This window comes from Aotus nancymaae, unplaced genomic scaffold (assembly GCF_030222135.1).
Source record: "Aotus nancymaae isolate 86718 unplaced genomic scaffold, 86718_ANA_hifiasm-v0.15.2.pri h1tg000033l, whole genome shotgun sequence".
Taxonomy (NCBI): domain Eukaryota; kingdom Metazoa; phylum Chordata; class Mammalia; order Primates; family Aotidae; genus Aotus; species Aotus nancymaae.
The window spans coordinates 40195649-40210977 of NW_026988447.1; positions in this window are offsets into that span (position 1 = coordinate 40195649).

Consider the following 15329-nt stretch of genomic DNA (forward strand, 5'->3'; position numbering starts at 1 on the left):
CAGCATCACTTCATAAAATATCTGAATTACAATGATGTGTCATGCCCATCCTACATTTAGATGCTCTCTTTTGGAAATATCTTGTCCTAGACCTACCCCACCATCTCCCTGCCAAGAAAAGTAATGTCTAGAGAGGAAGGTTTCTTAATTCTTCCCCACTGTGAAGGTAGATGACACCTCAAGTCATAAGTATATGGGACCATGGTCTGAAACTAAAAAAACAATGTTATATGTTTACATTCATGTGTCCTTCGGTTTTCTGTATTTTCTTTTTCCCTTCTAAATTGTTCTGTTTGTTTTAAAGGAAAAGTGGCATTTATTTTCATCATTGCCACTAACATTTGCTTTGCAACTTTTACAATTGCTGACACAATCTGATTTTATCTCAGGCTATGCCTTGCTTTCTTGCTTGAAGAACCCTTTTCACTCATCTGGTTGTTCCAAGTTTGCATACAAAAGTTTGATTTCATAAATTCTCTCTTACTGATTCTCTTTCTTTAGTATTACTCTCACCATTCTGGATCATTGACAATAAATAACAAAAGTTATAGAAAATATTTGTAAAATGCAATCAGAGGAAGATACAGCACTGCATTCAGGGATTCTGAGACACATCCTAGATAAGAAATTGTTGGCAAATATATTATTCCTTCTTTTCTTTCAAATCCCTCAGCTCTTTTTTTAAGAATCAGTGATTTTGTGGCCAGGTGCAGTGGTTTACTCTTGTAGTCCCAGCACTTTGGGAAGCCAATGCAGGCAGATTGCTTGAGCCCAGGGGTTTGAGACCAGCCTGGGCAACAAGGTAAAATCTCATCTCTACAAAAAATATAAAAAGTGGCTAGGCATGGTGACACATGCCTGCAGTCCCAGCTATTCAGGAGGCCAAGACAGGAGGATCGCTTGAGCCCAGGAAGTCAAGGCAGCAGTGAGCCAAGATCACACTACCTACACTCCAGCCTGGGTGACAGAGTGAGACACTGTCTCAAAAAATAATAATAATAATTAATAATTTTATGTTTTTCCTCTGAGTTGTCCATTATTGTGTCAGAGCACTCCAGGTCTCTCCAGGAAATATCTAACGCTGTATGCATATATATTTTTAATCATCCCTAGCTCAACTGAAATACATGTTCTTATATTTAGGGTCTCTGTTTTATGTACAAAAATCTTGCAAAGAAAAATCTGATAAACTATTCTTCATGCTGCCTGATTTTTAAAAATTATATATTTATGGTAATACTTGAAATACATTTTATAAAATACCAACATTATCATTCTGACTCCATATATACTAAAGATCACTCAGGTAGATAATAGTATCTCAGATTAACTCTTTGTAGTTTCTCACTAATGGGTCATGTTTGAACATTTAGCTTTAATGAAATAAAATATCAAATAAGCCACAAACTATTGACAATCAAGAGAGTTGTATTCAGCAGTAGATAAAAGAATGGAAATGTAGTCAGATTGCCAGATTGCCAGTTTGGATCCAAACTTTTAATAGCTGTGCATCCTTGAGAAAATTACATATACTTTCTGTGAATTCCAATTCACTAATCTTTAAAATTGGATAATAAAATTATATGTTTTTTAGCTTTGAGAGTAAAATAACTGAATGATATTTAAAGTCTGATATATAGTACAGAGTAAACAAGAACTGTTATTATAATATTTTACTTTAAAAACTTCAGTAGGGCAGCAATTCAATTGATCAACACAGAAAATTGGAAAATCTCTAATAACTTTTTACTCTACTTGATTATGTGTTTTGAATGATTAAAAAATTGAATATATACCCCAAGTAATATTTTGGGGTTGCTTTCTTTGCATTGGTTTCTTGTTTGTATTTTTTTTAAATTTGCATTGTCCCATCAAATTTACATTTACTTAGACCATTTAAAAACTTGTTGTTCTATCAATATATCCATCCATCCATCTTTTCAATGTAGATAAGTATAGGTAAAACAATTTCACATAGTCATATATTGATACTGTGTTGTCATAATAAAGTTAAGATAGATAGCAAATAATCAAATTCTCAGAAACATTTTCAATACATGTTATATGTCAACTCATTGGCCTTCACACTGTATGCAAACCATGATTTTAAATCCAAGATATTCTGTGTGTCTCTATATTCCTAAAAACAGCTGAAGTCTCACCAGTTTAAACTGGAATTATCGTTTTATGTTTTCTTCCTCTCTTCTCCTTTCCATTCTTGAAAACTGACAGAAAATGATCTTTTAAAATATTAGATTAGTCAAGCAGGAGACTCTTTAGAATTCTGAGCTATGTTTGAACTTACGCAAATCACTGCTAAGTCCCAATTAATCCAATTGGGATCAAATACATCATAGACTTTAAGAAGTATTCTGCTTCAAAGCACATTGTTCATTATGTCATTTTCTTCCTCAAACTTCTTGACTCAAGTGAATATTATTATGAGCAGAGATTCTTCTTTCAATTAACCTTTTCATAAAAGGTTAATAGAGATTTTATAAATTTTTAAAAAATTCATCTGAAGAATTACTAGTGCAAAAAGGAGAAATACTAACTACAGAGTATACAATACAATTCTATGTAAAATATGATGACTAGTTTATTTAAAAATACATTTACTCTAGATTTTCTGTGCAAACATAATTTTAATTTCTGACAGAGGCAGAGTTGACTTTTTTTTTCCTCCCATAAAACTAAAAATAGAAAGTTTATGAGCTTCAGGAGGATATGCTTTCTTCAGATGCAAGGATATCTATACCTCTGAACAATTATATATGTTTTAATATAAAATTTCAAGTATCATATAAAAAGGATTGCATGTTATAAATAATAGGTAAATGCTAGTACATACAGCATTTATATAGTCATATTGATAATATTTTGTGTTAACAAACTTAGTTGATTTTGAAGTTGCTTTGTAAATTACAATTGGCTCTAGACACAATAGAGCTATGTTTATCTACATTGATAAGATGGATGCATGGATAGATGTTAGATAGATAGATAGATAGAGTGATCCTTTTGTTCTTATTTAAAAGAGAAATAAATTAAATTGTGATTATAAAACACTAAATAAAGAATTTCATACAAACAGTACATCAAGGAAGGCTTCATTTTGATCTTGGATGCCTTGCTCTGTCATTTTCTGACAGTAAAACCTTAAACACAGCACTTAACATGTTTTGTTCTGTTTCTTAATTGTATTAGAGTTCTCCAGAGAAGTAGAACCAATAGAAAATACATACCTATATATTTATATTATATATGTATATAGAAATTGCTTGGGAGATGTTGGTCAAAAGAGACAGGAATTTATTTAGGTAAGAGAAATAAGTTCAAGAGATCTCTTGTACAACATGTTGACTATAGTTTATAATAATGTATTGTATTTTTGAAAATCACTAATGAGACAGAATAGTTTCCTTGACCCCTTTGCAGGACTCATGAGGGATGGCTTGCTTACTCAGCTCGAAGAACTCAAACCCCTTGCAGGAGAGGGAGTATGCAGGTGAAGTGGGTGCAGGATCCAGAGAGAGTACCTTTGGACACTGGCAGGAGCCAACCCTGTACTGGCCTGTGGCAGCGTCTCGGGGTTGCCTCTGATGCCCCAGAAGGCATGTGTTACAACATGCTCTTTTAGCTTTGTGGTACGTGGGCAGCTTAAGTGTTAAACAGCTTGGTCAGTGCCACAGCCTCTTGCACCTGCACCCAGGCCCTTATCTGTTGCCCAAGAGAAATGAGGTCACACAGACTCAAAAGATGGTGAATGTGAAGATTTTACTGAGTGATAGAAGTGGCTCCCAGTGGGATGTGGAACTGGAAAGGGGATGGAGTGGGAAGGCAGTCTTCCCCGCCAAACTCCTCTCCTACTGTAGTCTCCAATGTCCAACTGCTTTTTCTCCTCTTAGCATTCAGACCCTTTTCTCTTCTGTGTGTATGTGTGTGAGTCTGGGGTCTGGGGTTCTTATTGGCACAGGATGGGGGCATAGCAGAACAAAAGGCAACATTCCGGCAGGAAAACAGGGATGTGAAGTTCTCATTTAGAGCTGTGGGCCCAGGCTTGAGAGTAGAACCCTTGCCAGGGACGCTGCCCCTTTCTACCTAGTATTTCCCTGTCTGCTGTCTGTATTAGTTACCCACTTTGAAGAGGCACATCTAACTGCTGTTAGAATATGGATGACAACCAATCTTAGATACTTCTTGCTGACAGGGGGCATTGTTTTGGGAAAGTGGCAGTCAGATTCCTCCCAGAGGTCTAAGTGTCCCTGGCAAAAGGGAGCCATCATCTGAGACTCCAGTTGCCTGTTTGGAGATTGATGGCCCCTAGGTGAGAGAGGAAAAAGCAAGCTTTACAAGGGTAAGTATGCATGGGTCAAATGTGTATTATACAACAAAAGAATCTAGTGACAAAGATTACAGAAATAAGAAGTGAAATAACTAACAAATTGTACCCTGAGCTGTATCACCTTGGTGAAAGAAATTAAACCTTGTATGGGAGTGGTTAAATTTCAGAAGAGACATAGCTGCTCTTGCTACATCTGTAGCAGTTAAAATGTGCCCCTTGGGAATTCTGGGGTTTGTGGTCTTGCACAGTGGCCATTAAAGATTCTGTCTCTTTCTTGTGTCTCTCTATTTCTGTTGTAAAAGACCAAAGTGGTGACTTTTAGGAGGTCCTCTAAAGTACTGTCTGGTCCTAGGGCCTGTTCTGTTTCTGCCGCTTCCTCCTGATATCAGGAACTTCTTGAGTAATTTATCATTTAGGATTAGTTGTCCCTCAATGGAATCAAGAGATAGAGAGCTGTACTTTATCAAGGCTCCCCTTAGCCTCTCCAAGAAGGCAGTGAGATTTTTATTAAGTTCCTAGTCTATCACGAGTAGCTTCGTATAGTTGAGATACTTACTTCTAGTCCTACGTCAGCCCTCTATTATGCACACCTGAAAGTGTCTCCTCTTCCATTCTCCCATCTTATCACTGGGATTCCATTTAGGGTCATCCCCTGGTACTGCTTTTCCTCCAGTTGGGTAAAGTTCAGCCCCTTCCCTGACACCATATGTAATACAAAGCTCATCCCCAAATCTCTCTGCCACTTGCAGAGGAGGCTGCTTCTTAGTGTTTCTCAAGGTCTAATTCAAAAGTAACATAATATGTTTCCAGGATAGTTTAAATACTTGGGTTAAATTCTGGAAAGCCACTGTACATCCGTCAAGGTCATCTGAAAACTTGCCAAGATCCTCCTTAATTTGCTTTAAGTCTTATAGAAAGAAGGGGACCTGGGCTTTAGTGGGGCCAAATTTACCAGGCATCTGTTGAAGGGAAGAGTGAGACTGGAGCTTGTCTAGAGTGGGGATTTTTAGGAGGAGGCAAGCAAGAGAGAGAAGCTGAATAGGGAGGATGGGGAGGACCTGGAGGAACAGGGCTGGAGAGAGTTGGTTCTCCTGCTGGGGGAGCCTCTGAGATTCATTTCTTTAGTTCCCTGGGATTGCCCCTGGCAGCCTCTCCTGAGATAGTAAACTAAGGGCTGGATCAATCCTATACTGCCAGCAAAGATCTGGATTGTCCGCAAGGAATAGCAAGCCTGCACATATGGGGCCTCAGACCATTTGTCCTCATGTTTACAGAAAAGGTCCAGCTGCAGGATGGCATTGAAATAAATGGTTCTTTTCTGAGGCCAAGCTAGTCCTTCCTGTAAATCATAATTTGGCCAAACCTTTGTGCAGAGGGCTATGAGACATTTTTCCTTTAGAGTCTAAAAGTCAAAGCAATTCCAGTGATTCAGGATACAGTCCAGAGGAGTATAAACTGGAGGTGGTGAAGATAGCTGGTTGACATTCTGAAAGGGAAACAGGCATACCTCATTTCCCTTCCTTCTTTCAGGGAATAACCTGGGGTGTGAGGGAGAGATAAAGTGGGTATCTCCCCTTTCTCTACCATCATTTTGTCTCTGAATCCCAGAGACCTTGGTATGTGCCATCGATGGATGACAATGAGGCTTGCACCAAAAAGCAAGGAAGATCTAGAGAACAGGAATTATTCACACTAACCTGTGCCTCTATCCTCCCTTACTGTTGACAACCCTTGCGTTCCCTGGGCCTTATCTATGCCATGCAGCATGGTCTTCTTTCATGAAGTGGGGGTTTGATCGGCAGGAATTGGTCTTGCCCATTTGCTCTCTGCCTGTTGCCTGGCTTTGGATCCCTCAGATCTGGTTTTCCATTCTATGACCTCAACCTGAAGCTTGGAGTTGAATTTGGGACAAAAAGGGTATTTCATGGTAGGACATGGTAAATGGGTCTTGCCAAATTTACGGATACCAGACAGCAGGGGCCACTCCTCCATTGTTTTCCCTGTCATAAGCAGAGTCCTAAAGAAAAGAACCCTCTCACTTAGAAAAGAAAAAAGAAACAGTTTAAAGTACAAAAAAGAGGGAGCGGGGGAAGAGACCCTCCTGTTCTATGCAAATGGATTCCTTCAATTACTGTATTCCTCTCCTGGTTCAGACCAGTAAGGAAACCCTCAGCCATGGGAGAAAAGGCTCTGTGGGCACCAGCACATGGCAGGAGGAGATGGTGAGTGCAAGATTCCAGCCAGTCTGCAGAGCAGGGCCCCAGCAGCAGCCATGGGTCCTCAGCAGCCCTGAGCAGTGGTTTTCTCCCACCCCTTGTGGCCATTGGGTGTGACTCCTACATGCTGCAGACACACCCAAGCATCCAAGCTAGGTGGGGAGGAGGTAAGAAGGGGAGCCACTGCATGCCTGCCCATCTCACAAATGCACCTGCAGCCAATGAGGTAGGGTTCTGAGTTACACCTTTAAGAACAAACAGCAATCACATTGTTCTGAATTGCACCTCTGATGCCTGGGCCAAAGGTAGAGTCTGCCTAATGTAATTGCTGTAGTCTGTAGCAAAACCTTTAATGTTATAAAAGAAATGATAGGAGCCATTTCAAATTGTGAAAATAAAAGATACCATAGAAAAGTCTGGGGATCTTGGGAGATGCCTGTGGTCGGAGACTGGGGGCCAGTTCTGATAATACAGAGGAGTGGTCTCAGCCAGGTGCTTCAGCTGCCCCAGGACTTTGTCCTGGTTCTGCATGAAGGGTAAACCTTCATGAAGGGAAACAGGGCCAACATTCCTTCCGCTTAAAGAAAGAGAGAAATGGCAGCATTGCATCCTCTCCCCTGCAAGTGGCATAGCTCAGAGGAAAGTCTGAAGACAAAGAGAGACAGATCTGCATGTTATTCACCCATCTGATGAATCCCGGGAGAGTCCCCAGTTGACATGGGCTAATTTCCTTGACCCCTTCATGGGACTTGTGAAAGGGTAGCTCACTTGCTCAGCCTGCAGCACTGAAACCTTTTGCAGGAGGGAGAACACACAGGTGAGTGGGTGCAGTGACTGGGGCAAATGTCTTTAGGCACTGGCAGGAGCAAACCCTGTACCAGCCTGCAGCAGCATCTAAGAGTTGCCCATGACCTCTGGGGTCCCAGAGAGGGTGTATTACAGATGCTCTTTGAGCTTTGCTGTCTGCAGATGGCTTAAGTGTTAAACAGCTCAGTGGAGAGTCAGTGTAACAGCCTCTTGCGCCTGCACCTCTGTCCTTGTCCAGTGCCCAAGAGGAAACAGGTCACATAGACTTGAAGGTTGGTGAATATGGAGATTTTATTGAGTGATGGAAGTGGCTCTGAGTGGGATGGGGATATGGAAAGAAGAGGAGTGGGAAGGTGATCTTTTCCAACTGTCTCCAGCCAAACTGCTCTCTGACAGTAGTCTCCAATGTCCAGCTGCTTCTCCTCTCAACATTCAGATGCTTCTCTTTCTGTGTGTGTGTCTTTAGTCTGGGGTCTGGGGTTCTTATGGGCACAGGATAGGGGATGTGGCAGGCCAAAAGGCAACATTCAGGTGGGAAAACAGGAATATGAGTTTCATTTAGGGATGCAGGTTCAGACTTGAGGGTGGGACCCTTGCCAAGGACTCCACCCTTCTCTACCTAGCATTTCCCTCCCTCCTGTCTGCGTCACTAAGAGAGTAGATTTCAAATGTCTTAAGCACAAAAGGTGGTAAGTATGTGATGAGTACATATGTTAATTAGCTTCACATAGCCATTCCACAGTATATATATATGTTCCAAAATATCACGTTGTATATGATAAACATATACAAATTTTGATGTTTAAAAATAAATTAATTAACTACAAAAATAGGAAGAGATTTATTATGAGGGATTGGTTCCCACAATTATGGAGACTAGGAAGTCCCAATTCTGCCATCTGCAAGCTGCAGTCCCAGAAAGTTGCTAGTGTAGTTCCAGTGCAAACCTAAAGGGTCACATCTAGTAATAGGTCTGAAAAAATTGGGAACCTGAGATATGTAAGATAATAATAAGTAGCATGCTCTTTGTTTCAAAGGTATCATCTCTACCTTTTATCTGCCTCATTAGTGCTGGGAAAGTCCAGTCCGAGAAGTTCCTGCCTGGTGTCACAGGTTCATGGGTCCGTGATTGAAGGTGTTAGATAGGTAGCTAGTCAGGCATGAGGAGAGCAGGAGAGGGCTCCCCCGACCCCATCAGGAAAGTCAAGTGATCATCAGGTGATAGGCAGTTGTCACTCTGTCACTCTAAAATAATAATTGATCACAGCCAGCACCAGGAAAAGGCAGTTTCCCATTCTAGAAAAACACCCAAAACTGGTGATCTGCAGCTTCCCAATAAGATCTCAGGAGTTGGGCAAGTGGGCTCACATATGCTCACTAAGAGGCAAAATGGCACAGTGATTTTGCCTTCCAAGGGCATTCCACGAGCAAAGGGAAGAACGTCTCAGGTGAGCATGTGTGCAGCTCCGGTAAACACACTGCATATGCTCACCTCCCAAGTACTAACAGACCACTGCCATGCAGGCAGCCCACCCTAAGGGAAGAATTAAGGAAAATGGGACACAAGATGCCAGAAGTAAGCAAGCATATAAAACTCGAAGTCCATGTTCAAACAGGACAGTTGTCCTCCAAGATGCTTGTGTGGCCTTCTTTCAAGTGTACTTTCTGTTCATTCCTGCTCTAAAGCTTTTTAATAAATGTCTACTCCTGCTCTAAAACTTCCCTCAGTCTCTTCTTCTGCCTTATTCCTCTCAGTCGAATTCTTTCTTCTGAGGAGGCAAGAATTGAAGTTGCTGCAGACCTGTGTGGATTTGCCACCAATAACTTGGATAACTTCCACGAATAACAAAGGCATTCCCACGTGTCCACATGTTCATGTGTCCATACATATGTTTGTGGGGGGACCAAATATATCATTTATACAAACAATATCCTTAACTGACCATGGCAACAAAAATGTTCTGCTATCTTAGCCTAGCTCTGGGAGTAAATTTGTTGGGAGATGAGAAGATTGCATCTTCTGTGTTCATTTTAAAAATGCCACTTATGTCCATGGTATTCTAAACTTAGAAAGTTACATCTAGGACTTTTTATTTAAAAAGGCTTATTGGAATGAGTTTCTTATAAAATAAATAAATTTACTACATAAAACAAAACTGTTTTAAAGAGCACTCATCTTAAACAGCTATCTTATTGTACCTAAAAAAAGATACAAAGGAAATACTGACTAGGCTTAGAGATTATTTTGAGAAGATTAAAAGGCAGAAATCAGATTTAAAACAAGCTCAAGATTATTTAAACCAGAAGATTGTTTAAATCTCGAGACCCCTGATTTAAAACTTCCCTTTCTTAGTCAAGCTCTATCTCCTTAAGTAAATTCTGTAATTGCCTGACAGTTTCTTCCTGCTCACTGCAAAGACAAAATCAACCCACTGGCATTGCAGTAGAGAAACAGTTTAATTGACATGAAGCTGGCCCATGAGAGAGAGCTGGAATTATCACTCAAATCAGTCCTCCCAGAGGCTTGGAGGTTAAGATTGTCATGGTCAATTTGGTGGGCAGGGGGCTAGAGAATGGGTGCTGTTGATTGGTTGGGGGTAAAATCACAGAGGTGTGGAAAACTGTCCTTGTGCACTGAGTCTGCCTCTGGGTGTGGCCACAGCAGAAGCTGAGTTATGAATCACTAGTCCAGGTGGGATCAGGCTGAAAAATATCTCAAAAACCAATGTTAGGTTTTACAATAGTGATGCTATCTGTAGAGCAATTGAAGAAGTCACAAATCTTATGACCTCTAGCCACAAGACTTCTAAGCAGGAAAGCATTATAGAAACTACACAAACATTTTAGTAGAGTTTAGGTTCCTTCAATGACCCCATTCTTGTGGCCTTTCATTAGTCTTAAAAAGGTGGTTGTGGGTCCTTGAGCAAAAAGGAGATTAGTTTTAGGGAAGGACTATTATCATCCTTGCTTTCAAGTTAAACTAAATTCCTCCCAAAGTTAACTTGGCCTATATCCAGGAAAGATCAAGAACAATTTGGAGGTCAGAAGCAACATAGAGTCAACTATGTCAGATTTCTCTTACTGTCATAATTCTGCAAAGGTAGTTTCAATTCCTTCAGCTCAGGAGAAGAACATTTATAAAAATTACTGCTTTTTTGTTTGTTTTGAGTTTATATTTGTGTGACACTTGACTTTTTGTGGTACCCATTTACCCATTTGATAGTAATCCTTTCTTACCCCATGGACAACTTTTGATTTATTATTTGTTTTAGTTACTGTTTTCTATTTTCCATCTCTCAGTAAATTTACTGGGTATATGTGTATAGGCAGCAAAAATCTGTAACCCCCAAGAATGTTCCTGGACAGAAATGTGATTTGGTTTCCATTCACAGATAAGCATTTAAGCTTTTCTTTCCTTTCACCTATCTTTGGGAGTGGTCTGGATTGTAAAAGGGTTGTATCTTTCTCCCTTTTTAAAAAGGTTTATTAGGTTTAGTTTCAAATATTTGTTTTAGTATTGAATCAGAGAACTACACATAGTTTTAAAATTTTAGTTTACACTTAGAGAATGATATTAGTAAAAATTAATATATTCAGAACATAATGAAAACTTTTTTTTTTGCATTTTATTTGTTTACTTAGTTTTCTCTCCTTTAGCTAAAAAATAAATGGTAATTTAAATAAAAGAAAACAGTTTATTAAATTACTTTAAAGACAAATGCCTCTAAATGTAAACCAGAGAAATCTTCTAATTTCTATATTAGCCGAAAACCTACTTCCTAAATACATATAACAAGAATTGAAGATAATAAAGGCTTAAGGGCTGAACAGAATCTAGCCCTTTCAATAAACTCCACCACTGTTATCCAGTAACCTTCCCCTGCCCCTCCTTTTTTGACTGATAAGAGGCCACTGAACAAGGAGTGGTTCTAGGCAGTCTCTAGAGAATGCTCAGTAAAGATGTTCAGGTCCTCTGCTTCACCCTTTGATACAAGACGACCCCAAATTTTACTCTCAGATAATGTTGATGCTGCCATTTTCTGAACATGGGTTCCATGGAGAGGCATGAAGTTCAATCACTCTGGGAGACCATGGTGGGCAGATCACTTGATGTCAGGAGTTCGAGATCAGACTGGTAAACATGGTGAAACACCGTCTCTACTAAAAATACAAAATTTAGCCAGGCATGGTGGCATGTGCCTGTGTCCCAGCTACTTTGGATGCTGTGGCAGTCGAATCACTTGAACCCAGCAAGCAGAGATTGCAGTAAGCCAAGATTGTACCACTGCACTCCGGCCTGGGTGACAGAGTAAGAATGTCTTTAAAAAAAAAAAAAAAAAAAAGACTTCCTAAAATGATTTGGGAAGGATTCCCTCTTTTTGGATTGTTTGGAATAGTTTCAGAAGGAATGTTACCAGTTTCTCTTTGTATGTCTGGTAGAATTTGGCTGTGAACCCATCTGTACCTGGGTGTTTTTTTGGGTGGTAGGCTCTTAATTGCTGCCTCAACTTCAGACCTTGTTATTGGTCTATTCAGGGTTTTGACTTCTTCCTGGTTTAGGCTTGGGAGAATGCAAGTGTCCAGGAATTTATCCATTTCTTCCAGGTTTTCTAATTTATGTGCATAGAGTTGTTTTTAATAATCTCTGATGATGGTTTGAATTTCTGTGGAGTCTGTGGTGATGATATTCCCTTTATCATTTTTTATTGCATCTATATGATTATTCTCTCTTTTCTTTTTTATTAATCTGGCTAGTGGTCTGTCTATTTTGTTGATCTTTTCGAAAAACCAGCTCCTGGATTTATTGATTTTTTGAAGGGTTTTTTGTGTCTCTATCTCCTTCAGTTCTGCTCTGATCTTAGTTATTTCTTGTCTTCTGCTAGGTTTTGAGTTTTTTTGATCTTGCTCCTCTGGCTCTTTCCATTTTGACAATAGGGTGTCGATTTTAGATCTCTCCTTGCTTCTCATGTGGGCATTTATTGCTATATATTTTCCTCTAGAGACTACTTTAAGTGTATCCCAGAGATTCTGGTATGTTGTGTCTTTGTTCTTGTTGGTTTCAAAGAACATCTTTATTTCTGCCTTCATTTCATTGTTTATCCAGTCAACATTTAAGAGCCAGTTGTTCAGTTTCCATGAAGTTGTGTGATTCTGAGTTAGTTTCTGAATTCTGAGTTCTAACTTGATTGCACTGTGGTCTGAGAGACTGTTTGTTATGATTTCTGTTCTTTTGCATTTGCTGAGTAGTGATTTACTTCAAATTATGTGGTCACTTTTAGAGTAGGTGCAATGTGGTGCTGAGAAGAATGTATATTCTGTGGATTTAGGGTGGAGAGTTATGTAAATGTCTATTAGGTTTGCTTGTTCCAGGTCTGAGTTCAAGTCCTGGATATCCTTGTTAATTTTCTGTCTCATTGATCTGTCTAATATTGACAATGGGGTGTTAAAGTCTCCCACTATTATTGTGTGGGAGTATAAGTCTCTTTGTAAGTCATTAAGAACTTGCCTTATGTATCTTGATGCTCCTGTATTGGATGCATATATATTTAGGATCGTTAGCTCTTCTTGTTGCATTGATCCTTTTACCATTATATAATGTCCTTCTTTGTCTCTTTTGATCTTTGTTGGTTTAAATTCTATTTTATCAGAGATGAGAATTGCAACTCCTGCTTTTCTGTGCTCTCTATTTGCTTTGTAAATCTTCCTCCATCCCTTTATTTTGAGCCTTTGTGTATCCTTGCATGTGTGATGTGTTTCCTGGATACAGCACACTGATAGGTTTTGACTTTTTATCTAATTTGCCAGTCTGTGTCTTTTGATTGGGGCATTTAGTCCATTTACATTTAGGGTTAATATTGTTATGTGTGAATTTGATCCTACCATTTTGATGCTAGCTGGCTCTTTTGCCCATTAGTTGATGCAGTTTCTTCATTGTGTTGATGCTCTTTACCATTTGGTATGTTAGGAAGAATCAATATTGTGAAAATGGCCATACTGCCCAAAGTAATTTACAGATTCAACACTATCCACATCAAGCTACCAATGACCTTCTTCACAGAACTGGGAAAAACCACCTTAAACTTCATATGGAACCAAAAGAGAGCCTGCATAGCCAAGTCAATTCTAAGCAAAAAGAACAAAGTGGGAAGCATCACACTACTGGACTTCAAACTCTACTACAAGGCTACAGTAATCAAAACAGCATGGTACTGGTACCAATACAGAGATATAGACCAATGGAACAGAACAGAGGCCTTGGAGGCAACACAACATATCTACAACCATCCGATCTTTGACAAACCTGACAAAAACAAGCAATGGGGAAAGGATTCCCTGTTTAATAAATGGCATTGGGAAAACTGGCTAGCCATGTGCAGAAAGAGGAAACTGGACCCTTTCCTGACACCTTACACTAAAATTAACTCCAGATGGATTAAAGACTTAAACATAAGACTTATCACCATAAAAACCCTAGAAGAAAATCTAGGCAAAACCATTCAGGACATAGGCGTAGACAAGGACTTCATGACCAGAACACCAAAAGCATTGGCAACAAAAGCCGAAAGAGACAAATAGGACCTAATCAAACTCCACAGCTTCTGCACAGCAAAAGAAACAGTCATTAGAGTGAATCGGCAACCAACAGAATGGAAAAAAATTTTTGCCGTCTACCCATCTGACAAAGGGCTGATACCCAGAATCTACAAAGAATTAAAACAGATTTACAAGAAAAAAACAAGTCCATTCAAAAGTGGGAGAAGGATATGAACAGGCATTTTACAAAAGAAGACATACATAAAGCCAACAAACATATGAAAAAATGCTCATCATCACTGGTCATTAGAGAAATGCAAATTAAAAGTACATTGAGATACCATCTCATGCAAGTTAGAATGCTGATCATTAAAAAAATCTGGAGACAACAGATGCTGGACAGGATGTGGAGAAATAGGAACACTTTTACACTGTTGGTGGGAGTGTAAATTAGTTCAACCATTGGGAATACAGTGTGGTGATTCCTCAAGGAACTAGAAATAGAAATTCCATTTGACCCACCAATCCCATTACTGGGTACATATCCAGAAGATTATAAATCGTTCTGTTATAAGGACACATGCACACGAATGTTTACTGCAGCACAATTTACGATAGCAAAGACCTGGAACCAACCCAAATGCCCATCGATGATAGACTGGACAGGGAAAATGTGGCACATATACACCATGGAATATTATGCAGCCATAAAAAATGATGAGTTCATGTCCTTTGTAGGGACATGGATGAACCTGGAAACATCATTCTCAGCAAACTGACACAAGAACAGAAAATCAAACACCGCATGTTCTCACTCATAGGAGGGTGTTGAACAATGAGAACACATGGACACAGGGAGGGGAGCATCACACGCTGGGGTCTGTTTGGGGGGCAATAGGGGAGGGACAGTGGGGAGTGGGGAGTTGGGGAGAGATAGCATGGGGAGAAATGCCACATACAATTGGTGGGGAGGAAGGCAGCAAATCACACTGCCATGTGTGTACCTATGCAACAATCTTGCATGTTCTTCACATGTACCCCAAAACCTAAAATGCAATTAAAAAAAAAAAAGACATCCTAGAGACTAAAACATGTATTTATTTTGACTTAATATGATTTAATATAAACATAGTCTAATATAAATATGATATTATTTAATATAATCTACATTTGATCCTTGAACAATGTGGGGGTTGGTGTGCTGAGCCTTCATACAGTAGAAAGTATGTATAACTTTTGACTCCCCAGAAACTTACCTATTAATAGCCTACAGTTGACCAGAAGCCTTATCAATAACATAGTCAGTTCACACATATTAAATATATGTATTATATACTGTGTATTCTTACAATAAAGAAAATCATAATGAAGAAAGAATACATATTCCTAAGAAAATCATAAGGAAGAAAGAATACATTCACAGCACT